At 38.2% G+C, this 24193-nt stretch overlaps 1 protein-coding gene across 3 annotated transcripts in view; it reads left to right on the forward strand.

The window, feature by feature from the left end:
- The first annotated feature begins 509 nt into the window (after positions 1–509).
- Positions 510–24193, forward strand: part of LOC101161591 (catenin delta-2) — a 141461-nt gene continuing 117777 nt past the window's right edge. Inside the window, exon 1 of one of the 3 annotated variants that reach the window (XM_023949966.1) lies at positions 510–981. The gene's annotated coding sequence lies outside the window, so the exon portion shown is untranslated. The remainder of the gene's footprint in view (positions 982–24193) is intronic. The other 2 variants (XM_023949965.1, XM_023949964.1) reach the window with 2 other exon arrangements.

Below are 24193 nucleotides of genomic sequence, written 5' to 3' on the forward strand. Positions count from 1 at the left end.
AGCTCAAATTGGCAGAATGGTTGTTCAGAGGAATGCAATCAGACTGACTGGAAATCAAAGCCATTTACAAATATTTAGGAAATCAATGAAGAATAGACAGAACAGGAATTTACAAAAATCAAAAACAAAGATACACTTAAATGATGAGCGAGCTTAATCTTTGGGAACCCAGGTGTGTGTGTGTGTGTCAGACAGAGAACTAAAGTAATCCAGAGGTGGAGGAGGCTGCAGAGATGATGGAGTGCAGGTCAGGTGATATTATCACCATCACAGCCCCCGTGGGGATCCGGTTGCCATGGATTGTTTGGGAGGGGGTTGGGGGGACGTGAGTGGACAGCAGCAGAAGGTGGGGGTGGAGGCAGTGGGTGAAAACATATTGAAATAAATAAAGAATGCACCTTTTGCAATAGCCTAATCTTTATTATGATGGGATTAGGATTCAAATTATACCAGACTTCAATTAAAGAAATGAACTTTGTCTCCATCATTCTTGTCTTCACAATTGAGCACAATTACAGACGAGGTGTTTCCAACAGCTTCTCACCTGAAGATGTCGCTCCACGACTCCATATGAACTCCAAACTCAGACTGAGGTGCGTGTCTGTCTCCTTCCCGGTCGTGCTGTCTCCGTGTCGCTGCAGTGCCGCGCGCCTCTCCTCTCTCCTCTCAGCCTTTCTTTCTTTCTTCGCTTTCGTACCACGACCTTCGCCTCTTCCTCATCCTCAGGCTTCCTTCCCGCACCATTCTCCTCCTACTTCTCTTTCTCCTCCTCCTCCTCCTCCCTGCGGATGCCTCAGCCTCGCGCACTTCCGCCACAGCATCCCGGCAAATGCTCGTTCCATCCACGGGAACTCTGGACGCAGGACGCGGCGAGAAGGTGCAGCGTTCCGCTCTGATCTGATCTCAACACACTGCGGGTTGACCTGAAAGAAAGGCGGACAGTAGGGGGACGGAAAGGAGCCTGCCCAGGAGCTCATTTCGGTAAGTCATGCCGCTCTTCTTCTGTACGCAAAGAAGAAAGAGGGTGACAGATGGATAAACGCATCGTCGGCACGCGCAGGACATGTTTGGGGTCATTCAGAAGAAAGGATTTTTGATGATGGTGTTAAGGTAGTGTTCTGCTCTTAGATGAAACGCTCCTTAAACGGCCTTTTTGGAGACATGTGCTCTCAAAAGATAATTGGCTCCAAATCACTGCTGGCCTAAATCCACCATTTCTTGTGCGTAAAAGTACTTTAACATGCATAAGTCCTTTTGTAAACAAATGGGGGCAGCGATTACTGGATTTGTTGACCACCCCATTCACAACCAGAAAAAAAGTTTTTTGATTTAACAAAGAAATGTCATGATGATCATGTTTTTGCTGCTCCCTTTAAATGTGTTTGGTTGATTAGAGCAGGAGACTCCATACCTTTCCCACAACCAAGTTGATCAATAAACATTTCCAGGAGGGGAATGAAGGGCTGGCAGTTTGTCAAGGGCAAACAATATATTCAGAAGATGACCAGAGGAGAGAAGGAGGCCTTGGCCCCTGTTAGGCATGCTGCGAGTACTTGTTCAACCTGCCTCATGTCAGCACATGGGGCATGTTCATGATGGACAGCAAGGGCACAGAAGTACAAGAAGTAAAGCTGTTTTTCTGTTTTAGTGCCTGATCTTTATCACATCAGATCCTTCTGCAACTTGGAGTGCCAAGACTGCAGACGAGGTGGCTTCCTCTGTAAGCCAGGAACGGGCAGCTGGTAGACAAGCAGAACCGAACCCCATGTGATTCTCCTCAAACTGACCTCTGCTGGATGAATACTGAAACCCTTTTTTTTGCCTTTGCTCAGACAACAGCTGCTCAATTTCTTCAACCAGCGCATTATCCACTTTTTATGTACTTGAAGAGATGACAGTGCAACACTCTTCATACCCCTGAGCCACACATCTTCAAGAACTTCAGCAAGATTATTTTATTCTATTTTCACATGATAAAAAGAGTTACCAGGGACCTATCAATGTAAGAACTGCCTCAGGTTTTTGGGTAGTCTCCTTCTTTCACCCACGCACCATTTTCTCGAAATTTCCTAAAGATTAGCTTCTTTTATGTCCAGCAAACGTCTCCAGTGGGCATGAAAAGCCTCGTCCTTCATCGCAGACACAGATTAAGCTAATTCACACAGCAGCACCGGCCTAATGCCTAATCACTATGCTGTGCTGGCAGAACAGAGCAGTCTTAATGCTGTGGCGGACAAGGGAGGGAAAGAGAGCAAAGGGGGAAAGCTAGCCGCCGGAGCCTATTGATCAGACAGGGAGGATACTGGCAGGCATCCACAGGATGGAGTGCTGACAACAGTCCAACGCGCTGACATGATGAGCTTGCCAGGCAGTTGTTTTATGCGCAGAGTAATGCTGATGTGAGGGCAGGAGTTGGAGCTGGAGTTGTGGGTCAGGAATAAAAAAAAGACTTTTATGAATGGGTGCTTTTAATTGTGGTGAAATAAGGGTTATTGTTCTGGATTGACATCCCAATAGTCTGATGTTGTTGTTTTGTCTGTTAGTGGGTCTGATTTAAGAAGGAAAAAAGACAACACACTAAAAACTCCACAGTTAAAAATAACCCAAGTTGGGTTGTTTTTAACACAACTCCAACATAAAAAAGGGACTAACCTTTTTAAAATCAACAAAAAAAGTGAAAAACCTTGAAAAAAACACATTTTGGGTAACTCAAGTAACCCAAACCAAAGAAAAAAAATCCCAAGAATGAAGGAACATGTTTCAAACATTACCACATTGATTTCAATATAATCAATAAAACTGGATTTTTGTGGTTTAAGTTTATTTAACAAGTCAGAATGGAATACCATAACCATTTATTTTTGCCATTAGTCATAAAATAAAAAGAAAAAACATATTTTCCTATCTGTGAACATTTGAGTCTGACAGCAAATGTGGAACTTCACTGATTGCATATTCATGAAGAGAGGGTAGGGACTAATTAGCTGTCACAGTGTGGCCATCAATCAGAGGGCTTGATGCTCATCTTGATGATAGCATGCTTATGAGATGTGCTAATGGGCAGTTTTACAAAGTTGCCATTACAGTTGAATTGTTACAAGATCACACACACGTTCTACACCATTAAACTTGTTACAGTGTTCTTTTTCTCCTCAAGGCTGCTGCGTAGTGCACTTAACATGGTCGACATAATCATCTTTGTGTTTCAATTTGGCCCTGTGGGGTCAGAGATGAAGTTATGCAATTTTCTTCTTCTCACTCATAATACTTAGGTCAGAGATAATATTCTTTGACTTCAGTAGTTTTGTAAAAGTTTCCCAACTTAACAAATGGTATTGTTTTATTTTGTAAGCTATTAGTGGTAATCTCACTGTCATAGTTTCTAGTCCCCAAGATTTTTAGATTTGGTTCTTGGTGTTTTTTTATTTTGAGAGTAAGAGTTGCAATTCATGTTGTTCTACAATAGTAGAAACAATTGTAGAACAATCTGGGAAAACGTAGGTTGATATATCAAACTGTTTAAAGCAGAGGTCTGGAACCATCAACACTTGAAGAGCCATTTGGGTTTATTTCTCACTGGTCAAACCCCAACAGCAGCCACGATGTCTAACTTCACCCATAGAAAAATAAGAAAACTATTATGTTAGCTATAAATAAATAAAACATTTTGATTTAATAATACAACTTGCAGTAAAAAAAGTCTATTTTTCCATTTGTTGTGCCTCTCACCCAGAAATTAATCAATCTAACTTAAGTAAAATTAAATCAGAGGTAATTAAAGTAAACCCTACCTTATTTTTCCAACTTTAAATCCTTGAATTTGTTCAAAAATAGAAAAGTAGGGACAAAGAAAAGTAGTACCTCATACCTGTTCTTTATTTTATTTGCTTGATTTTCCTTGTGCGGAGTAGATAAACAACTTTTTTGGGGTCAACTTCTTCCTACTGTAAGTGAGCAGCAGGTTAACTGTATGATCTGGGCATCCAAGAAACCATGAACGGAGGCCAGCTGATGGTGGTGCATGGAGGAATATTCTGGATCTCTCCTAAATGTCCAGCTGGCCAAACCACAGTTATGACTGCCTCACAAGTCTGTTTACATTCTCCTCTCCAGCCATGCCAGCTCTTCTTGAAAAGAAAAAAAGTTTGCCAACATTGCAGTTGCTTGATAGGATGCATCTACCGTTCCAGGAGAATTTAACTTGCAAACACAACTTTACTTAGTTTGCTGCTTGGGGGCATTTTTTCAAATCAGTTTAATGCTTCAAATAATTTTTTTTCCTCTTTTATTGTTTGATTTTTTTTTAAATCCAGTTAATTTCCGAATCTTATTTTTGTGCAGAGCAAACAGCGTTGCCAAGCGTATACACTGAATTCACTGTCGGGCATCCAGCACCCTGCTGGGTGACATGCATATCAAACAATGTGCAAACTTACTTGCTTGACTGGCAATGTTGCAGCTCCATTTGTAATAAGCGAACACTGATGTGTAAATCTTTCATGGACTGTACGATCTGCATCTGAACTTTAGCCAAATTATTTTTGAACGCAAAGTCACATCGTTGACAGATTTCCCAGCTCATCTTAATCCTATCTGGAGAGTATAAGTGTATCATTAATCAAGGTTTTATACCGATGCTGATCAATGCAATAAACCCCCAAAGCGTCCCTTTGTGTCTCTGTTCCTTTGGGGTTGCATCTCTAGTCATTGGCTTTCAATACACATTGGCAAAACTGCGCCGCAGAAAGCTTCTTCAGGCTTTTTTATTGATATGACACAACCTCCCTTTTTCATTCTTGCCTGCTTCATCGATGTATGCTTGGAATTTAATAACATTTTCATTAAAACATTTTCATTTGCCTTAACGTTAAAGGTGAATGAAGACATACACCCCAGCAGCTTGAAACCAGTCAGGCATATAAAAAAAAAAATATTGGAAAAAAAGACTCACAGAGATGGGAAATTCCCATGAAACGCCTAGGAAAACCTCATATTCAATGTCATCTGTTGGCCTGAAAAAGCTCAGCCAAGCTGAGGCAGCATGCAGGCCTGCAGCTCATGCAAGGCATGATGAGCTTTCAATCATCCTGTCAGGACCGCATCATACTTTCTTACTGCAAAAAAAGGATAATGGGGATAGTTCAGTTTCGAGAAAACTTTGGATTTACGTGTCACTTTTTATTGATGCCACATGTAGTAAAAATATACGACCTCATAGCACTGGTGCTGTAGGTGGTAAAAGCTAAACCCATTGCTTTGCTGTGTGTTGTGTTTCGTAGTGATAAATGAGAGCGGGACATTGTGGAGGGCTGCAGGAATAAGACAGGGAGAGATGGAGGGGATAGCATAGTGTCAGAACGAGTCCAGCATGGAAGCAATATGTGTTTGAGAGAGACAGAGAGACGTGGAGTGGGGAATGGGCGGATGTCTGCTAAACTGAGCGGGCCCTCCTCACATCCTCTAATGGGCTTACTGATCATGGGACTGCCTTCCTTTTCTCCTCCCAACCCGTCCCTCTACTCGCTGGTATGATGAAAAAGCCAAAGATATAAAATAAAAAACATGAAGAGGGGTAAAGGAGGATAAATGGAAAGGTGATTTGACAGAAAGAGAAGCCCCCTGGGGGGGATGTCAGCTGTAAGGATGTAGGCGATAGGGGACTCATCGGATGTGGTAAACTGTTAAAGAGGGAGGTGGTGGGGTGCAAAGATAGAGGGAAGTGAAAGAGGCTTACATTCACAGTGAAGGGGAAACTAGCACAGAGCTTTGAGTGAGAGATCAGAAATCATTGATTCAACAAGTGACAAAGAAGTGTGAAGGGAAGGACACACACTGAGGGTGTGACAAGGAAAATCATGAAACTCCTATGAAGTGTCAAAAAATAAAGAAGAATGCATTTTAAAGCTCAAATATTGTATTTTCCACACTTTAGGGTGCACTGGATTATCCGGCGAATGGTCTATTTTATGTCATACATTAGCCACACCAAACTATAAAGTCATCGGCAACACGCTTTCGAGCAACCACTTTCAATGAGAAGCTTTTGTAAACCCCCATATATGCAGGTTTCGGGCTTCTCTGTTCACAATTCTCCCGTTCATACTTTTCTACGTAAGTTTTTTAAAAAAGTTTTCAGGCTCTACGAACAAAACCCGCTTCCACTGAAAGGTAAACCAGGTTTAACCAATCAAGGACTTGGATTTGGCAGTGACGTATGGATGGTGTTCCATTTAATTCACGAAAGTGCCAAACGTTTGAAAAATTGATCATGGAGGAGAAATTAATAATTGCTGTTTGTGCCAGGCTGGAATTATTTGACACCAAGTCTTTCATATCTATGAATGGAGATGTGAAAGAAAAAGCCTGGAGCAGGCCAACTGTAGGTGACGGACATGCATCAGGTTGCAGAAGTCCAGTTTGAACACCATGAGCTAAGTCCTCATTCAAGAATGCTTGGTGTGAATGCAGCATAAGGACCGTTAAGTGAGACAAAAGAGTCAGAGATAAGTCAGTGAGTCAGACTTTTGTGACACGCTACACATTAGCCACGTTAGAGTATTTGCAACTCCCATCCCTGTTTGCAACACATAAAAAAAGATACCGCCCGATACAGCGACATGTTAGTGGCGTTACCACATCCACTTTAACACCCAAACTCATAAAAAAAACTGATATTTTGATAAGGTGCTCTGAAGCACTCAAAATAGCTTTAACATCAGTAAACAAGACCAGAATTAATCCAGATGTAAGGCAAACTGTTATTTTGGCTTTTAAATGACCTTAAAGTGTGGAAAATACAGTATATGTTTTTCCTGACCTTATGGCATGGCTGGTCTTGCTATGAAACAGTGTTTGAGTGCCACTCTGTACTCGCAAATCTGAATTAATAATTGGCTCTGCCAGAGTTAATTGAGCATCAAACAGAATTTGTAGCTGAAGCACAGATCGTCCCGATTCTTTGGGCAAACATGAAGCCCAGAGCTGCCATGAATGTGCATGTTGGATTGGTGTTTATGACAATAATTAGCACATGCATGAATGTTTGTATTTACATTCAAATGTTCTCCAAGGTTGAACACAAGAATGTGGAAGCACTGCTACAGAGTTAGCTTTTTTTTTTTTTTTGGTATTGTTTGGCCTGACTTTTCTGCATCACTTCCTGGCTGTTTGTTTCCTTATGTTGCATAAATACTGATTAATATCCACTAGTTTCTCTTCTGTTTTTTAAAATCCTGCATTCTGACCTTTTTCAGGAGAGTTTCTTTGTCTGGCAATAATTAAACGCCTTTGTCAGTATTGCTGTCTGGTCTAATTTCACTAAAACTAAAAATTGGTCTGCAATAAGTGCTTTTCTCTAAGGACCCTACACACAGAAAAGAAATACAGCTGGGGTAGAAGTGTACAACAAGAGAGAAAAAAATGCATAATTACACATTACATGGTTGGAACGAGGAAGGTTTTGTGTTGCTGGATTAATCTCTAGTTACAGCAATAGCAACATAGTATTTTCTCTCTGGCTGGTCAACTGGGTAATCATATGTTTCATGAGATATAAGCACCTGCGTCTGACTGTGTGAATGTTTGCCTTTGTTTCTTCTCCGTTCCTTTCAGCTCACATTAGCTCTCCGTCTCACATCTAAATGCTCAAAAAGCATCAGCTTCTGACAAACAATTTAAAATAACAATAACTCAATTCACCTTGCTGCCACTGTGGAGATGAGCTTGTCAAAAATTGCGTCAATTAGTTTAGGGAAAGCCGAGCATATGCAAACATTTCAGTATTAGATAAGGTGAAGTGAGTTGTCAATGGCATGATAAGAAGTATGCAGACACACAACACACATTATTGTTCCTGACATTTTTGGAAATATCGGTCAAAACACAGTAAAATTACACAGCCACACCCCTTTTTTTTTTTTTTGGGTGTCATTTATGCCTGAATGACCATATTTTTAGCAAAATGGAATGGAGGCAGGTTTTCTATTTTGGAGGAATTAGGTTTGAGGTGTTTGTTTTTACCTTAGGACTGTGGCCTGCAGTCTTCTTCATGTAATTTCTGTGATGCATCAGATAATAAGTTTGTCACACTGAATGCAAAACCACTCCGATAACCTGTGCCAAAGCATTTGACACAACAAATGGGTGTTGCACCAGAGGAATTTTTAATTTAATACCCAGGATGGTTTTATTTACTGTAAAAGCAAAACGTTTACATTTTAGCTTTTAATGAATGCAGATGCAGCACTATGGAAGTTGTGGGTGGTTATACAGCTAAGGAGATGGTATAATTCGACTCCAAGTGGGTACTGCTTCATTTGAATGGCCCACTGAATGACGTATCTTCAGACCTTAGTCACTCTTAACAATGTAAAAGGGTTGCTTTATGTCTAAAAGTAGGAGTAGGCAGTGAATTCCGACATCCCAAATGTATGCAGAGCAGCACTGGGAAAGTTTTTATGTCAGAATCCACCCGCTTTAATGCACTAGGAGAATATTATGACTTATTTCACGGATTATTTTTCTTTCCGAGTCCAGAGGCAGAGGGGGGAATGAATCACGTTGCATTTAAACCAAATATATTCTCAGGAACCTCAGCATTCTGTGGCACACTGACATTTACAAGTCAGACAGATACTCAGCAGTCTCATATCAGCACAGATGAGATCAGAATCACAGACAAACTGTTTGCTTTGCAGACAGTTTGTATGTCAATTTCTGTTACTTGTCATTCGGATCTCATTTTTGCATACGTGTTAGCAATTTGCACGTATCAGTTTTTTCTCCCAGTTGCATTTTTCTGCTCTGTCCACACGCGCATCCACATCTGACAGCTGTGTAAGAACTCCTGTCAAAAGTAATATATCTTTAATAAATGTGTATTTCTTTTCCCTGATAAATATTGCACAATTTTAACCTGAATTAGCCAACATGGATTCAGGAATTTTCTGAATTCAGAAACATCTATCTATCTATCTATCTATCTATCTATCTATCTATCTATCTATCTATCTATCTATCTATCTATCTATCTATCTATCTATCTATCTATCTATCTATCTATCTATCTATCTATCTATCTATCTAATCTATCTATCTATCTATCTATCTATCTATCTATCTATCTATCTATCTATCTATCTATCTATCTATCTATCTATCTATCTATCTATCTATCTATCTATCTATCTATCTATCTATCTATCTATCTATCTATCTATCTATCTATCTATCTATCTATCCTCTCTACTGGCTAAATCCCTTTTGGGGGTCACTGGGTTGCTGGAGCCTATCCTAGCCACTCTTGGGTGAAATACTGTGATTGATAAAGTCAATATTTACAGGTTTCTTCTGGGCATTTATCTCATAACGTTTTCATCATTTCTTAATTCCAATGTAATATTTATGGGTTTATATCAGAGACAGTCTCATTTGTATCTCAAAGATTTCATTTCTCTCAGGTGGAATAAATGACTTATCAGATGCCTGTGGCCAAAACAACCGGAAAGCCATCAGCAGCGCTCGCTGATCCTCATCAGCTGTTTACTGGTGTGGCCACTTCCATCAGTCAATCAAATTGTTTTCACATAGCCAGGCGTAGATTTGATGGAAATTATGGGAGTGACAGAAATGGAAAAAGATGGCCCCGTTTATGGATTAGGCCACCTCGGGTTTACTGGCCTGGTGGGATGGGTTTATCTTGGTGTGGATTTGTGTCTGCATGGATCAATGGTTAAAAAAAATAAAGATGAATAGAAAGAAAAGAAGATGTTTTCTGAACACAGAGGCACCAAGAGGAAGTGGTCACTATTAGGGAAAGACAAAATAAAAGGTGAATAATGCGTATTTGACATAAATGTATGTAATTAGTTCTTGCTGGTGTGTGCTGACAGTTCTTCATCCATAGTAAGTCCTCAGCTTTTGCTGTCCACAAAATTTGATTTTATTTTATAGTGCCTGAGCTAACAAAAGTAGGTTTACTGTGTGGTTGGACAACGTGCCTAAAATCTGTTTGGGTATTCAGCATTTTTATTTATTTCCATCTTTTCAAGGGGCATTTATGGCTATTTTCTGCTGCTCGCCTGACAACAAAGTAATGTATTTGAAGTCAGCAGTATGAGAACAGGTTTATTCTTCTGAATGCTTTCAGATTAAGGTGCAAATAAATCTCCCATGAACTGCGGATAACAATGAAAACATGAAGCTATTCAGAAAAAAACAAGTCATGCTATATAAGAGGCATGTTTTCTTAAGTCGCTGGGGTCTATGAATTATATATCATGCTGCTCTCAGAAACAAGAAGAATTTGGAAAGACTTGGATTCGTAAACAGGAGAAGACCAGAGGGAGTCGGTAATTTGGGGAAATGAATAAGGGGAAAACAATTGAACTGTTTATAGTGTCATAACTTTAAAACAGGATCGTATCTCTTATTCTCTAGTTATTTTCTTAAACTCAGATGAAATCTAATGGAATTTAAGAAAACGAAGGAAAAGGTATGTGGGTATTGAGAAAGGATCAGATTTAGTTTAAAGGATTAAAAGAAATTTACAATAATTTGAATAAAGAAATACTCAGAGTTCAGCCTTAATTTTAATTTTCTTCATAAATGTCATCCATCATCAGAAAATGCCACAAGAACATGTTAAAAACACCCATAACACAATTGTCATTGGAGTGGGTCTTTTTATAATAGTTTTTATTTCAACTCTCCTGCCTTCTAATCAGCAGTTATTTAGATTTTTTAAAATGTAATTTAAAAATTCATGCTTCAATGTCTTAATTTGTCATTTTATGTGGCAGAGGCTAATAATTCCAAATGCAGCTTAAAGTTATCGTCCACGTCGAAACCAAAGATCTGAAGATCAAATGTTTTAATTGGTTCCCAAGACTATGCTTGTGACTCCGGTAACTCTAGAATCCCCTTTTCTGTGAGGTCCGCCAGAACTGTCAGTGATTTTAAGACACTTTTAAAAACTCATCTTTTTACTTAGGTTTTTAACTCCAGCGAGCAGATCTAGCTTGTTTATTTTGTTAATTTTTTCACACTGTTTTATTGCTTTTGTTGTTCAATTGATTTTATTGTTATTGTTTCTTTATTTTATTATATTAATTAGTGATTTTATTTATATTTCATTTTATGTTCAGCACTTTGGTTGCCTTTGCTTTTACAAGTGCTCTACAAATAATGAATTCATTTATTGATTGATTAAAGTTCTATATCTTAAAGCTATTTTTGTCATCTGTTTCTCAAATAAATATGAAATAAAGATAACTGCTACCAGCATTCTGAAAGATTGTCATCCATCCAAGATAAATATTATATTGGGCTTAGATTTCTTATCTTTTTTTTGTTTTTGTCTTACCCCTGTGTGCTACAGACACATTATTGACAGCTAAGCTCCACAAATAAAAGTAAACTGTAATCTCACTCATCTGCTTTGCATTGGTTGCATCTGCTATGTATAATTCATCACACTGGTTGATATTATCTGCATATAAATTAACTTCGATTATATGCAGCTCATGAATTTCTATCGTCATGTACAGAGCAGCACAACGATGAGCAATAGTGACTTGGCCACTTGTTAGAGTTGGAGTTTTTTCAGTTGCTTAACAATTAAAAATAAATATTTAACAAGTATAAATAAATAAGCTGAGAGATTTTGGTACATGTTATTAAGAGAAAGCTTCTTTGCAATGCTGAATAAACTTCCCGCTGCTGAAAGCTTGGCAAACTTGGACTTAATTATTATAGTTCTTTTTGTTTTCGACAAATATGACTTTTTTTGAAAATACTCGTAAAGTCTAGATACTCCATGTTGTTTAGGCCTATTAGACTCAAATTTTTGGAGAGGTTTGTGGCAGCAATTTGCAGTAACAGTCTCTTTCTGTCAAAGGGAGCCATTTGAAAAGGATTGAGAGAAAAAGGCCTCGCTGATTCCCAAAAAGTACACAGACATGATAAAACTCAGAGAGGCACAAAGGCTCCATTTCTGTCACTCTTGTTCCCCTTTCCTACCATTTTTTCCCCTCTGTGTACTGCAGATTGAGAAGCTGACTCTCATTTTCAAACCTCAGACTCAGAGATGAGTGATGTTGAGTACACTTGCACACACATGCATGCTGCACTCATGCATGAAAATCGGTTTTAATTGTAGAGTGCATAAAAGTGTGGAGACTGGGGAGGTAAGTGCATGTATGCGATATAAAGTCTGGCTAATTCTACTGCTCTGAAGACATTAGTAGATGGAGGGTGTTCCCACAGGGAAACCTTTGGCTAACATTTTTTTTTCTTTTTAAAATGGGATAGTTTTCCTTCCCTATTAGTTAAAAAATATTGATTCCACAGGAGGGATTGAGCAAAATAGAGGATTATATTTTAGGAGGTCAGGTTACCTCATTTATACTATTATCCCCTGTGAGTAGATAGAATTAGAGTTTCCAGAAAAGGTCACATTTAAAAACTGCAATTTTTTTAATGGGGTGAAGGCTCATTGATGGATCTAAATGATATTACAATCGTGTTTAAAAAAGATAGGCTGGAAGGAAAGTAACGTTTTGTGACCACATAAGGATTTGATTTACTTCCTCTTACTTTTTGGTACCCAGCTTGTTTAAAAGAAGAAAATGTTTAAATAAAAATGCTCAGAAATGGAGCACAATCGGGGGATCACAAGAAAAAAACCCAAAAGCACAGTGAGGTGTCTGACTTTGATGTTTGGAGTTTCGTAGCCCAACAGCACTTAAAATCTTAAATCCTTATGACGCGGAAAAGTAATGCTTGAGCTTTTTTGGAGCTTCATTTCAAAGACTTACATCATCACTATGTCTACTTGGAGAATACTGCAGGGATCTCTGATTTAAGTCAAATCTTTTCCTCTTTCCTCAATAAACAGTGATCCTGATAGATCACGAATGTTGGAACGGAGAAACAAGAACATAAATACAGTATAGTTGCGCACGCATAGTGACCGCACAATGTCGAACGTTTTGTAAGCAGCATGAGATGTTCTGCCGTCATACTGTGCAGGGAATTGAATTTCCATTTGCTCATGGGAAGTCAGGCTGTGCTGCTTTTCTCCCATTAGGGCGCATTCATGAAGGCAGCAGGAAGCCAGAGACTGTACAGAGGTCTTCACCAGCTTCTCCAACAGAGACCTACTGCCCTCTGCCTTATACCCAGCTGTTGGAAGCTCTTTGTTAGGTGGCTGGTGTGGGCTGAGTGGAGATGGTTCCATGCTGCGTGCTGCCTCCCACGCACATAGTTAGTGTTTATTCGATACACTGGCAAAAACACACAAACATACAGAATGTGAATGTCCTCCAGTGCAAACATTTGAGAAAATACACACCCACTGTCTTTGTTACCGAAGGGTAAATAGAGGGTCAGCAGGTTATCAGCAAGAGCCTATGAAGCCGTCAGTCCCCATTTATGGACAAACTTTGGTTGTTTTTAGCTTGGTAGCTTTTGTTGCTATGACAGCTCAGGTTTCCCTGACGAGACAGATGTAATTTATTGCAATAGTCAAACGCAGAGAGTGGATTAGATGTTTTAAAGACCCACTCCAATGAAAATCATGTTTTTGACACGTTCTCGTGGGATCTTTCCTATAATGGAGGACATACAGTTTGTAAAGAATATTAAGCTTAAAACTGCCTTTCTGAGTATTTCATTTTTCAAATCATTGTGAATCAGGAGCAGACAAAAGAAAGCTCTGGAGGAAGCTTGTAGCAGTGAGGTAGGTGCTACGTACTAAGCTCCATTTGATGCATCCGCTATTTTCGTTTTCCTCGCCGAAGCTGACATAGGGCTCAAAACTGTATGGATGGATAGCTCTTTATGTTAAGGTGCGTTCACACCGAACCTGATTTGCGCAGCAGGGGTGTCTAGTTTCAATGTTAAGTCAATAAACAGATGCGATCAGAGGTCCTACGGCAGGATTTGAGCGCCAGAGCTAAAAATCCGAAGTCCAGAGAAGAAGACGTGTCACATCAAGTCAGGGACTCAATTTTGGCTCGAAACTTGTTCAACGACAAGTGGACTCCAAAACCAACGTAGAGGATGATCGTTCTCGCCCTTTTTTTTTTATTTGTATCAAGACAATAATAAAATCTTCCTCTAATTTTAGTCCTATTTTTTTGCTCCTCTGACTAATGCAGGACAGCAAGTCATTAAACTGGATCACAGAGCGACAGAAGAACTGTTAAAAGCAGCAGTCATTTATACACAGCTCCCGCAGCAGGGGATGACAGTCATGCTGGCAGAGTCTCTGGATGAACTGATGAACCCAGATATGGAGACTCTATGGAGCTCTTTAAAATAAATCAATTTGGTCTTTAAACATCATCCATGTCTTCCATGCAGTGCTCCATGTAGCGATCAGGCTAAAAACATTTGGCGGGAGCTCCTCCCACACGCGTCTGGGGTGTGAAGTTCATGAACACACTTTTAGACAAGTGTCAAAATCATAGCGTGTCCAAATAGCTGTGGCAGATGGAATTTGATTTGATTCGCGTTTCGGTCTGACCGGAGCATTAAGTTAAGGGTGTGACAGACTGTAAGCAAGCGAGAGAGAATGCAAGCATAGGGATAATGGGAAATGAAGGAAGGCTTACTCCATGCCAACAGTTCCACCCACAACTCAGTGTTGAATCTCTGATGAACTCCTGCTGCTCTGCAGAAACTATGTCCCAAAAAACGACAGGTTGTTTGATTTTTTTTTTGCTAAAAAAACAGAATCATAATTAAAAGACCACTGGGAACACTTTTACAATAGATCAAAAGGTGATCAGAGTTTGACTTTGGATCTGCATATTTGCTCTTCTACTGATCATAGGCACAATATTTGTTTTGTATTTATTTTCCCGTGTTTCCCCGACGTATCTGCTTTTTTTTCCAGATTATCTATGTTTAGTCATGTAACAAAGGAATTTCATGTGTGTGTGGGCTTCAACACATACAGAAGTGATGAATGGGCTGATTTATTGTAAAAGTGGGATTGCTATGACAACTTAAAGGGCATCTGTGAATATAAAACTAATGTTTGTGGCAGAAGCCTGTCATACAGTCATGTGGGGTAATGAAGGGAATACAGAGTTTTAACCTGTAATTGCTGCAAACCTCTGAAACAACTCTGTGGCTGAGATGAATAATGGCATGAAATGTCAGGTTACCCATGTAAAGACAATTAATCAGATAAAAAATCGTCTTTGAGGCGTATTGATAGTTGTCTGCTGCACATGTACCTAAAAAAAAGACAAAGAAAAAAATCCATCTGCTTATCAATGAGAATCTCTAAAGGGCATCCATTTAAAGGTGTCAGGTTGTATTGGATGTTAAAGCCGTTTAATGAGCATTCTGCAGCCAATCACCCCCAAGCCTGAGTTGCATGGATAATTTGTGGAAATGTTATTCCATGTACTATCGAGGAAATAAATCAACATCAGGTGTATTCAGTGCATGCTGTATTATTAAAATTAGATGAACAAATTTATAAAACTAGCAAGGAGCGAGTTTAAGCAAACAATGTAAATGCGCTAACACATGTCAAATGATGAAACTGTTTGGAAATCCTTGTGCTGTTGTTTCTTGGCAAGCTTTTAAATTATTGAGATAAAAGATTGGTTAATATACAAAAAAAGAAAAAAACTAGAATATTGTGGAATAATAAAACATAAAATACACAACTGGTTAATAGTGTGCTAGTTTCAAGACTAAGGATAGAAAGCAAGCTGAGACTTTTTTGGGTCATTTATCGAACTAATAAATTCCAATATTTACCAAGAAGAAGATGAGGAACAACGTATGTTTCTAACAAATAGAAGTGTAACAATTAATTTTAAGGAGTAGATTCATACTATAATTTATGGTTGACGGTCCGATTTACAGTTGATATTGGTTCATTTTGAATGATATGATTCAATGAACTAAAATGGATCATGGACATCTTTAGTCAAAACTTCAACCAGTGTGACTCAGAGATAAATACCTGCTACTGAACAGTACAGGTAAAGTTTCCCATATTCCTTGTGTTTCTTGCAAGATAATCATGCTTATACAGCGCTTTTCTGCCATCCTGGATGGCCCAAAGCGCTTTACAGTCACAGTCCCATTCACACACACATTCACACACTAATGGCGGCTCCCCTGCCAAACTTTGGTGCCAATTCCCACCACAGGCTAGGTGGGGTTCGGTGTCCAATTCATTTTAATGGATTGGGAGGGGTTGGTGCCCAGAGCGCATGTTTTTAGAGGAATATTTATGCTTGAATGGATCAAAAATCCAACTTTGGGGTTTTTTATTGTGATGAATTAACGTTATAATACACTTTAGAGTTTAAAATGTTAATTTTGCATGACTTAGGCCTATTTAAGTTGGATTTGATTCACTTTGATGTTAATCCATTTTTTCATGTAATCACATTGGTGTTATTTTTGATTAAAAAAACACTAACTGTTAGTTGGAAGGCACATGTTTAAGGGTAGATAAGGCAGCAACAATATAGCAAACACAATGCAGGAGCTTCATCTTTTACATGCATGATGCTTACATAGAACACACATGTTGGCAGTCACAGTGGCTAAAAACCTTGACATCTATCATATTTCATACTTGGCTGCTCTGATTTTGTTTGAATATATAGCAGCACACATTGCCAATTACTTTATAGTTTACATAGTAGAACCAGTTGTATAATCACACAAATAAACAACAAAATACTAGTCAATAACTCAAATGCATTTTATAAAAGGAGAATGTTTAAATATTGATTAAAAGTATTTTGAGGATATTTATATAACAGCTAAATCCATAATGCTGAGAATTTCAAATAAGGGAAAAACTCTCTGGAAAGGGTGTGGCAGAATTACAGAATTAATTATAACTGAGATAACATCACCTTTACATTGCAAAACAACAGAAGGCTGCAGGAATCGACTGTGTGCCGGGGATGTTTTTCCTCAAAGGACAACACAAGCAGTGGTGCGCAAAAGACAGAAACAAAGAAAGGCAAGAGGGAACAGAAAGGAGTGATGCAGGCTGGTGGAAAGAAGGAGGGAAATACTGTGGGAGTAAGCAAGAGGCAGAAAGAACAGGCAGAAGTGAGTTAGTGGAAGAATGACGCCATGCAGATTAGACTAAGGCAGCAGAGTCCCAGTGGGATCTCCCCATCTCTGACAGATGTACGGCATCTCAGTGGGATCAAACAAAAGCAGCAGGCAGACTTTCAGCTCAGAGCAGCTGGGAGATCATGAAAATAACATCCAAGCCACTGCTGTGTGACTGCTTCACACGGGTGTCACCTCTTCATATGGTACCAATATGTTTTGTTTGTCTAACAGTTATTTTATTATATTTCCAAAACAAACATTTATGTGACTTGCTCTGTTCTATATTTGAAGTTGTGTACATTTGAGAGAACTGAACAGAAGTAATCCTGTTGGTGCATGTGCACACTGGTCAAAAGAGCATACATAATCTGGACTTTTAAAAAATAGATTGATTATTTTTTAGTTTAGGGTCAGAGACCAGCATTTAATAACTAAAATGTAGTTTGTCAATACTTGACATTGATGGCCACAGTCCCCAATTATCTCAGGTTTTTCATTTCATGCCACAACACAACCCATGCATGATGGCTTCATACACCCTCCCTCTGAATGAGCTCTAAAGCACAGAGGTGTCTTGTATGGATGTGAAGAGTCAAACCTTAGGTTGTGGTAAGCTGAGGCAACATGGTGAAACAGCAAATAGTTGCCATGGATTCAAGGATTGTGTCCTTTGTTTCAATTTGTTTTCTGATTTCAAGTTATTTTTCTCTTTGTCACAGTCCCACCTAGTTTCATTTGCTGATTATCCACAGCTGTTTTCAATAAGGTTAATGATCTCTCAGTGTTTTTAGGTGTCTGTGTTTTTGTTCAGCCTGGTCATCTGCAGGTCATCTACATTGTCACTTTTCTTACCTTTTTCATCTTTGTTTTATGGTTATTTATTAAAGTTTGAGGTTCTCAGGTCCCTCACCCATGACTCCTGACAGAGGATGGATTCTTCAGGTAAGATAAGATAAGAAAAGATAACTCTTTATTTATCCCACAGTGTGTTACGGTTTCTGTTTCTTTGCCCTTGTGATTTGTTTCCTTTTGTTCTGAGTTAACTTCCTGTTTTATTTTGTAGTATTTCCTGTTTTGTTGTCGTTTTGAGTTTTACCTTGCCCCATCTGTCCTGAGTGTTTCCACCTGTGTCTTGTTGCCTTGTATGTACTTATGTCCCGTCTTTCCCTTCCTCCTGTGCTGGTCCATATTGTATTCTTCCCCGGTTTTCGAGCTTAGTGCATTTTTAGTGTTTCGAGTTTCTAGCCTGCCGTATGCAGTGGTTTTGGTTTTGTCTTTAGTTTTGTTATTAAACCCCGTTCTCCTGCAACCTCCTGCCTCCTCTCCTCTCTGCGCCTGGGTACTTCCCATTCCCCCCGTAACACAGTGAGGATGTTTTCATGTTGCAGCATTACACTTCAGAGAAAATGAGCAGGATGAAGTATTTAAATAAAATATGTATCACATATTTGCACAATCTTGCAGCGGTAATAGGTAATTGTGCCACATGTCTGAATTTTGGATAAGTTAAAAATTGCACAGTGCCATTTTTAAGGTGATTACAGTATAGAGTGTATAGTAACAGATGTAGTGATAATTATTAGTGTGGGTTCCCTGGGAACAAGATTGTAAATACGTTTAATATATATATTTTTTAATGAAATAAAATTATTAAATATTTATTTATTTATTCTAAAGGTATAAGGGAAACACTCAAGCTCAGATTTTCTTTTTGTTTTTCTCTAGATTCAAATCATTGAATAAATTATATATATTTTCATCTTTAAGTTGCTGTGTGGTATAATTAATATAACTGAAAGTATTTGGGGTGAAAAAATTAATCACGTTTTATGAATGCAAAAAACCCTTAGTTGCTTTAGTTTTCTTTTTAAAACGACTCATTTTTTTAATGTTTGCTCTTTTCCCCATTTTATCCCCTATTTGTTTCCTACAACTTTCAATGATTTCTTCCCTAATTCACTTTTAAGAGTGCTATAAAGACAGGAAGAATGAGTAAAGGCTTCAGGTTTATTAAAACCAACTTTTGTGACTATTTACAAAGATTCGCTTCATGTCTACAACAGAAAATACATCTCAACACATCCCAATATCAAATGGTCACCCTTTTTATTTTCTTTTTCTTCAGAGCTGTATCTTGTCCTGTGTCCCAGGCAGAGAGGAATTATCTGTTTCTGTAGATCACAGGCTGAGGCCTGTCGCCTCAAAGATAACACTCAGGTAAATGTTGGTACTGTTGCTCTTTCAATGCCAATCATTATCTCTGCATACACAGAAGCACATGATGACAACCGTGGTCAAGCTTATCAAATGGACCAAGTGTACCTTCTTTGCTCTTCCCATCTGTAATGCCTGTCTCTCATTCGCACACTTTCTCTCTTGTCCTCTTTGTGCCATCATGTGTTTAAGATAGAATGTGGCTGTGCTGCTTTTAGAATCACTTCTCTCAGTTTTGTCCCAGTTTTCATCCACCTTGTCAGAGTTACTTTGACTGCATTTCATCTTTGACATGAGCAGATTACTGTTTTACGAAAGTCAGTAAGTCATATCATAATGTTGCAGATGTTGGTGAGTAATGACTCAAAATGCTATGTCTGCTGACATTGTAAATTCCAAGTGCATGTGGGGAAAAAGCTCAGAAGACGAGTTTTTTCTGAATTTTAGGGAAACAACAGATTTTATTTAGTATACTCAATTTTACTGTGAACTGATAAATCTTTAAATGTACATTTTGCAAGATATTTTCTTTAATGCTAATTTAAAGGTCTAATTATAACTGCAACTTCTAAATATCTTTACTGTTGGAGACCAATAACGAACAATGAGCGAATCTATTTTCAGCACCATGGATAGCTCTACGTCCCTTACACTAAATGTAGAAGGTTAGAGCTTTCAAACCCAGTTCAGTTGCTGCATTGTGGTATGAATTACCTAACCCCCTAAAATTCTCATTTTATAAATCACAAATTTTAATAAGATTTTTAAAAGTAGGTTTTCCAGAGAATTTTAAAGAACACAGTCATTTTCATCTGGCATTGGCATTTTAGATAAACTTATTACCATGTTGAAATTTTTAACATTTGTTAAAAGTGGTGATGTGATAAAATGCTTTAAAAAGATCTTTACTATTACATATTTTCAGACTTTTTTTCCCCCAATGATTCCAGGCTTATTCTGCCGTGTGACATGCTATGTATGCTATGTAGTTATACCACATTGCTCCTTTTTCATGACTGTTTATTAATATATAATTTACAAACCAAAACATAAGAAAGCATGAGTGTTTTAAAGTGTTTGGTCTTATCAATTAATTTTAGTTTAATACAAAAATTGTACTTCATTAGGACTCAACAATATAGCCTGGCAGTTCCTGTATAAACAACAATGGTTTGATGGATTTTAACATTCACAGTGCAGACTAAAAGTTTGGACACGCCTTCCCATTCATTTGAATGAGAAGGTGTGTCCAGACTTTTGGTCTGTAGTGTAAATAAACTTATTTTTACTGGATAGTACATATGAATAAAGTTTTTTAGCATAAGTGTTTCCTCCTTTTTTTGCTAGTCTGGAATCTTCTCGTTGTTATAACTATTATTAATGTTTATTTCACATCCACTTTTTTCCGCTGCCTCGCAGACGGCATATGGGGCAGTTTGCCTGGCAGGAAGCATCATCAAGTCAACAAAATCTGTTTCCCAGAATGCTCCAAGAAAGAACAAAAAGAAAAGAAGGCCAATTAAGCCTGAGGGCCTAATTAGCTGTCACATGATTCACAAAGAAAAACACTGGCGTAGATGTAATGCTCTTCCAAAACAGAATGGAAGAACCTCTGACTTACAGCGGGGAAATTCAATTTGCTCTGAGCTTTCTCTGTTTTTTGACACTGATGTGAGCTTTCTAGAGCGGGATGTCTGATTATGATTTGAAAAGGCCTGAGCTCTCTCATTGGCATGCCTGAGACCTTTCCAGGAGATCACCATTCGCTCTCTTTCCTCCTTTAATCACCTCACTCTTATTCTAATATAATATTTAAAATAATACACTAAAAGAAGCAAACTCTAATTTTATGTATACAACAAAATAAAAATTGAGCAAAGATGTTGATTTTTATTTAAAAAAAAAAGAAACTGTCACTTTGGATGGATGTGTGTATGAAGTTGTGAATCGCTCATAAGAGAATTGCCTGGTGCACAATGTTCTAACATGAGTTAAAGGGGCACTAGGGAGGTGTGAATAAAGAATAGAGACTTGGGAGCTAATATGTCTGAATACCTCCCAAGTACTCCCGATGTTTATTTTTGTCCCAATCTCAGACCTTAACCCCGGGTGTAAATCTAGTTTAACTGCACCCCTGATCCTCTTAAACACTTGGCCTCCACTGTCCGTCCATCCATTAGCCCATTCACTTTATTCAGGTGAACAGATGATGCAGAGGGCTGGGCACTAAATGAACAGGTTGCCAACACATTTGAGTTCTTCCTCCTTTTATTATAATAATTTTATAGAGAACTGTCTTAACTTCCTGTGTGCCCCACATTGTTTTTTTTTTTTCCAGAGGTGACATTAAATTCCCCAGAGAATCCACACCTGACAGCTCTGAAAGGTGAAAACTGTTCCAGTGGTCCACAGAACCTGTGTAATAGATTTTATTTCAAGGTACAATGAACATTTGCATTTATCATGTGCATATGGATGCTTTTATTTTGTTTCAGAATTGTATTCTTTTTTTAGGCTGGTACACTGAGTCCAGTTGTTGGTAAACAGGCAAGCAACATATCCTGCCCATAAAAGTCAGCATGACCTAACAAAGTCCAACAATTGTTGATTGAAATAAATATGTGTTTGCATATATATATATATATATATAATTTGTTTTTTGTGTGTGTCTTTATATATGTCTACATTTATTTCCAGTCCTTTACCCTTCCTCTTTTTTTAACACTTAAAAATTAAGAACATTTTGAATATATAGAATATGCTGAGCAGCAGGAAAAAGTTTGAATTATTTCTACCTATTTTCTTGGTTTTTCTGGCATTGGCCTAAAGATATCAGACTTTGTATGCAGATGGTTTCTACTGCCTTCAAACTCAGCACCCAATCTAGGTCAACCATCGCACTGCTTCCCAGCTGCCTGGCTGAACTGTGTGCATGTGTGTGTGAGCATGTACCACTGGAGGCTAGAACAAAAATTCCAAAGGTTCATGAATGTTTCTCATTAAAGCTCAATCTATCACGTATTTGCTTATTAATTTGGTAAAATCCTATGGAACTTGTGTTGTTTGGTAAAGCTGCTACACATATGATAGACTGAAGTGGAACTAGCTTGGGATATTGACTGAAATAATCAATGCTGCTGCCTCTGTTGACTGCCTGCAGTGGGAATTTTTAAAGTGAGCAGAGCAGAGGAGGCCTCTGGCGTTGAATCACAGGTGTGAGCATTGCTTGTATCATGAAGGCTGCTGGAGCCACACCCAGTTCTGTCTGGAGGCAGACATGGTGTTGTGTGTGTGATCGTCTGGTCTCAGTTTTTTGTTTTCTTTAATACAACTTTGACAGTAAATCAATGCGTTTTGTAGAAATATGCTTCGAGGAGATCACACTATTGTTATTGAGCAGATTTAAAAATGTAACACTGCTTTAACGTAAAAAAAGCTAAATTCATAGAGTTGGTCAACCTTTGAGCAGATGGTAACTAAAAGAAGAACCCATGCATCAATCTAAATTAATATTACAGATTTTCTGCACTATAGGGTGCACCGGATTAATATTTCAATAAATTTTATATTTTTTTAGCTTATGGCATATACAGTATAAGGCTATCGAACTATAAGAAGCTTACTTTTACCTAAAGCAACAGTTATTAAAGTCCCACTCCAATTGTCTATTGAAACCGTTCCCAGTGTTTTTTTAATTATGATTATATTTTTAGCCCAATAAAAAAAAATCGTTGAATTTTTTAGCAGTAGCTCGTTTCCCATCATCCCTTTGTTTACACACTCTCTTGCTAACTTACAACTCCTCACACCTCAACCTAACATTATTAGTGCAACAAAATGTTGAGCAATATCCGAGCTATCTAGCCATACAGTTATGAGCCAGATGCCAAGTCAGGAAAGGAAAACAAAGACTTACATGGATTTAGTCTTCTGCAGGTGAATTCATCAAAATGGAGTGGAGCAGGGAGATTGTGGATTACCAATTGTAGCAGCTGCGTCATAAATACAAGGTTTTCTTTTGTCATCTTCAGTCTGATCCTGATTAAGATAAAGATATTTTGTTGATTCCAGCTTGGGAAATTCAGATGCAAGCTCAATAACAAACAAACAATAAGTGACAATCAGAGAAGCAGTCAGTCAGATAACAGCTTTTAGAACAGCAAACATCGAATAAGTTTTTCTATGGCAAAAGCATGATGAGTTATAAGGTCCAATGGAGTGAGGTAAGAATGATCTTCTGTAGCTGTGACGGCGAAGCTGCCTTAGCCTCTTGGAAAAGCTTCATATACTGATATCTGATTTACCACGATTTGAATAAAGAAACACTTGGAAATGCAGTTTTAATTTGAACTTTCATTATATGTGTCCTCCATCATTAGAAAAAACGTTAAAAGAACATGTTACAAACACCAAAAACACAATTTTTATTGGAGTGGGTGTTTGGACCTTATGACTTATGTAAATAATTTCTTCTCTCCACACACAAGGATATTGTTGGGTAGGGTTATGATATTGACCAATAGGATAGCAAGGACAGCATTTTAAAACAGTGGTTTAAAATGCTTTAAACTGTCAATTTTTTGTCAAGAGCTAAGCTCGTTACACACAGGCACTACACCAAATCTTGTTTTTTGGGGAATTTGCTGGACAGTTATATTTTGTTGCTCTTTTTTCCACTTTAATAAAAACAAAATTGAGTTAATGGCAGTCACTGTTCCCACTTTATATATCAAGCACATCATAGAGGAAATAACGTGATTTTATGCTCTGACTTCCCACTCTTGAGGTACATCAAATTCAACCTAATTTCCCCTGTTCCAACCTATTTCTGCCGGTGACTCGCAAGAATAACTATCTTGATTGTGTCCCC

Source organism: Oryzias latipes, chromosome 20 (assembly GCF_002234675.1).
Source record: "Oryzias latipes chromosome 20, ASM223467v1".
Lineage (NCBI taxonomy): Eukaryota > Metazoa > Chordata > Actinopteri > Beloniformes > Adrianichthyidae > Oryzias > Oryzias latipes.